The sequence below is a fragment of the Etheostoma spectabile genome, chromosome 15 (genome assembly GCF_008692095.1).
Source record: "Etheostoma spectabile isolate EspeVRDwgs_2016 chromosome 15, UIUC_Espe_1.0, whole genome shotgun sequence".
Lineage (NCBI taxonomy): Eukaryota > Metazoa > Chordata > Actinopteri > Perciformes > Percidae > Etheostoma > Etheostoma spectabile.
The window spans coordinates 28,607,009-28,611,562 of NC_045747.1; the positions used below are offsets into that span (position 1 = coordinate 28,607,009).

At 39.7% G+C, this 4,554-nt stretch overlaps 1 protein-coding gene and 1 long non-coding RNA gene across 8 annotated transcripts in view; both read left to right on the plus strand.

Moving 5' to 3' along the window:
• LOC116702825 (uncharacterized) overlaps nt 1-1,465 on the plus strand; it is a 26,327-nt gene extending 24,862 nt beyond the window's left edge. The window contains exon 4 of the long non-coding RNA XR_004335263.1: nt 1,314-1,465. This is a non-coding gene — a long non-coding RNA (uncharacterized LOC116702825). The remainder of the gene's footprint in view (nt 1-1,313) is intronic.
• Nucleotides 1-4,554, plus strand: part of LOC116702807 (potassium voltage-gated channel subfamily C member 1) — a 112,165-nt gene that overhangs the window by 50,194 nt on the left and 57,417 nt on the right. The gene's annotated exons all lie outside the window — the stretch shown is intronic.

The following is a 4,554-nucleotide window of genomic DNA, read 5'->3' on the forward strand; positions in this document are numbered from 1 at the left end:
CAATCTCAGCTGATTATCCTCCGGACAGCTGGTCTCTTTTCTCTAATTTTTTTCTACGTGTGGCGCGCGCACCCGCTCGCGGCGTGTGGCGCGTGTCCGCGCTATTTTCCGACATAACAACGTCTTGTACAAAACGGAAGTAACGAGCCGATTTTGTAAAATGTAAGGAGTAGAAAGTACCGATATTCGTGTTAAAATGTAAGGAGTAGAAGTAAAAAGTTGCCACAAAAATAAGTAGTAAAGTAAAGTAAAAATATCTGAAAAATCTACTTGAGTAGCCTACAGTAACGAAGTATTTGTACTTCGTTACTTCCCATCTCTGGAGTTAGGTAATAATTGTCTGTGGTTCTTACTGCCAGCAATCCCTTTCATATTACATACACACAGAGAGAAAAGACAGAAAAGATTAAAAAGAGAACAAAAACAAGGATTGAATAAGTAGAGATCTAACGATACCAAGAGATGACATAACGGGAATAGCACTTATCAAAGAGAAAGGTATATAAAAAAGAGTGACAGAAATAGAGGAGAAAATAGAAGAGAGAGAAGGGAGAGGAGCATTCAGTGATGAAAAGCTAAAGAGAGAAAGCGAGGAGATTGTCCAGGGGAGGAGGTAAGGAAGGAGATTTAGGTCATTCTGTATGACTGACAGCAGCGAGGGAATTTGATAGAGAGGATAGAGTAGGGAGGTATGAAGGACTGTAGGGAGAGGGAGAAAGAGCAGGATAAACTCCAGTGTGGCTTGTGTCTTAGGTTCCCATGAACCATTCGTACATATAGCAATGAGAAGCAATGCATTGTAATTTGTATGTATTCCTATTTAATAACGTATGCACCCAGAAGAAGTGTTCTACTCAAGGGGACCAGTGTTTTAACCCAAACCACAATATTGTTTCTAATCTTAAATAGTCGTTTTAATGTCTAAACTTAACTGTTGTCCCCGCATGACCCCGTGTTACCTTTTGTCGGATAAACTCAACTGTAACAACCTTTGAAATTACCAGCCCCTCACTGTGCCCTACAACAGGCTAAGACTTACCTTTTCTTAGCTAAATTGACCTTTAAGGCCGCCAAACTTAACTGTTCATCACGTGAATGATTCATCGTAATTCTGTAGTATATCGTTTTAATCGTTGTGCATAGATTTTTGTACGATATCATGAGAATGGTCCTGTAGGTTACTGTAAATGACACATATGTAGATGTGAGATGTGGGCGGGCTTTTTTTTTTTATAGACCCAATCACAAAGTTTAGTCTGTTAGAAAACCCCTGCTTTGATGCTTTCATATGTCAACACTTTTACTAATATTAGGTTGGAGACCTAATTTACCTGTTGGGCCAAGGACTAAATAATATGACACCACCCAAACTAGCAGTCAGCCCAACAGGCGGTGAGATGTTACTGTTGGGAATACTTGATTTGGTTTTTAAAAGATACTAGCAAAGCCACACAGTAAAGAAAATAAGGACCACCGTGTTTAAATATATATCTTTAAACATTACAGTTACAACTGAAAGTAACAACAGAAACAGATTTCACATTTCTCCACAAATCAAATCAACAACTAGTTACCCGGATGTAGTCTCGCATTGCAAGATCTATTTCCACAGCACTGTGCAGTAAGGGTGCTCTGGGTTGAAGCTACATACAATATTAAATGAAATTAACTGTTGACAAAATACAGTAATGTGAGCTATATAAATTAGCTGGATTCATGGTTAAACGTAATTTGTTCTTATAACTTACCAGTGTATCGCCTTGTATTTTGCCTAGAGCAAATCCCAGCTATTCGGTCTCAAATCGTCCCAGTTAGATAGTGAAAGCTTTGCAAATCTTTACAATCATTCCCTGAAAGAAACAAACAAGCCATCCACATTTTCTTCAAAACTTGCCATTTTCAACGTGTAGCTTGCTAGCTTGAAGTTTGTTGCTGTTTCCCAAAGGGGAACGGAGTTAGACAACAGCAACGCACATCGCAACAAAAACAACAACACACATCGCAACGCACAGCATTTATCCTCAAAATGAATTATTGTTGATCCAAACTAATCCATAATGGATTGTTGTGTTAGCGCGATGTCACAGTGATTCCGTGGACAAATGTTCCTGCATACTTAAGAATGATGGCTCCATTTTTTAGCTCAAATTTCAGCAGTTGGGCTTTTTTGATCTGATCCTCTGAACCTAACCTACTAAGCAGCAGGTTAACCATGTAACACAGGATAGCATGGTGAGTTACAGTTAAAAATGAACAAGCTTCATTATACTGAAAAACGAATCAACCTAAAAGATAGCTGGCTAGGTCAATAATTTCTATGTTGTGTTATGCTATTGTAAGATGAGATTTATTTTGTGAACATTTAGAGTTACTGAAATAAGTAATATTTTTATCATTAATAGCTTCACAGTGTATTCTGTTCCTTCATTTAACCAGGGAGCTATTTAACATGTTGTGGGCCTACCCTGCCTGTAATTCAGTTAACAAGTTGGCGGAGAGTCTTGAGCTGTTCTACACTGGAAGAAGTGTGATTAAAAAGAAATGGACCAAGTTACCGTCGAAGCTGTCTCCGTGCTCTTACTCTATCCTCGCCCCGAAAGTACTAGTATGTAATCTCGACTAGTTAATAGTTGACGCAAACATTCACTAGCGTTACACTACAAAATAAATCTCATCTTACACTATGTTAGAGACAGAATAAACAATTGCAGAAAAGACAAAGGTGTCATATGGAAATTAAATATAAGTATGTAGAGACTAGTATTATTTTTGTGTTATTTTTATTGTGCTATTGTCATTGCTAGTAGGTTAGCATTGTCTGGTGAGCTTATTCCCCGGAGTCATTCTGTTTTTTGGCCAGCAGTTTTCCTTGGTTGCAGCTGACTCCATGGTCTTGGTCCATGCCCTGCTATGCCCTGCTATGCCCTGCTACACCCTGCTATGATCTGCAGTGCTCTGCTATGCTCTGCAGTGCCCTGCTACGTCTTGCTGTGCCGGAATGCTGGAATTGTTGGGTTTGTAAATTAGAAGTAAAATAGAAGTGTCTTGGGATAACTCTTGTTAGGGCCAGAGCGCTATTGAAACTGAAGGACTTTCTTTCTTTCTTTTTTTTCATTTCGGGAATAGGGCCAATATTGACTTTTGGTCATAGTGTGCCCCCCCTCCCCCACTGACAATAGGAAATCAGCCTGATACATCATCCGATTTACATGAAACTTGTGGTTTACTTGAGCCAGCCCCTATACTTTAACCACGCCCCCTTTTATGGCTTTTGTGTGAGGTATTATTGAACTTAGCAGAGTTCCTTTTTGATTGGGGATGGTTTGACTCGCCGCCTATGCATTAGCCACGCTTTTTTCATAACTAATGACCTATTTCTTATACACAATTATGTGAGATATCATTGAACTCAACAGAGCACTCCCTTTTCATTGGTGACGATTTGCAGTGCCATGCTCGTCCAACGTTGCTTGCAACTTTTATTATGATTTGATACTATACATAATATGTAATTGAGATTGAATTGATTTTAGGAAATTTTGCCGGATGCATGTCTTTTCTGTTGCACAACTAAAACAACTTTTGAACGTATGTGTTCCACCAAAAAGTGGGCGGCTGTGGCTCAGTGATAGAGTGGTTGCTTGTCAATCGGAAGGTTGGTGGTTCGATCCCTGCCCCTGCAGTCATTGTCGAAGTGTCCTTGGGCGAGACACTGAACCCCGAGTTGCCCCCGGTGCTGCGCATCGGAGTGTGAATGTGTGTGAGTGTTTATCTGATGAGCAGGTGGCACCTTGTACGGCAGCCCCGGCCACAGTGTATGAATGTGTGTGAATGGTGAATGTTTCCTGTAGATGTAAAAGCGCTTTGAGCAGTTGTTAAGACTGGAAAGCGCTATATAAATACAGCACATTTACATTTACATTTACCAAAATAAGTTACTTCCCAAGGTTATTTTGCAGTGGCTCTGTGCAGAGTTTAGCACAGCTCAGGACAATTGTGATTGGTTTACAGAAATGCCAATAAACCAGAGCGTGTTTTTCTCCCATCTGTTTACAATGCATTATGAAAGGGTATATACCATTTTATGTCCATTACTCCAAGGACTGCACAGCTAACTTCCCTGCATCAGTAAACTGTAAATATTACTTGATTTAAATTAGGGTAAACAATACTGCAGCAAACTCACATGTAGCCTATAGTCAATCTATACTCATTTTTTTACCAACCAAAAAGGGATTGAGATTTAAAAAGTGCAGCATCCAGTTAAAGAAGGAGCTTGTCAAAGCAAGTTGTAAAATAAATGAGGGATAATTATGCTATGTGTCCTTCTGTATCTACTTTTAATACCTCCAACACCCTGAAAATGCTCAAGAACGTGTGTGTGTGTGTGTGTATCCAGGGCAGCTCTAGATAGCAGTGTTAAATTAGACCATGATAATAAGCTGTGGGACTTGATGTGTTCCCTGAGGATTAGAAGAAGACTTCATCTGTCTGTCTTCATCACTGACCTGACACACACACACACACACACACACACACACACACACACACACA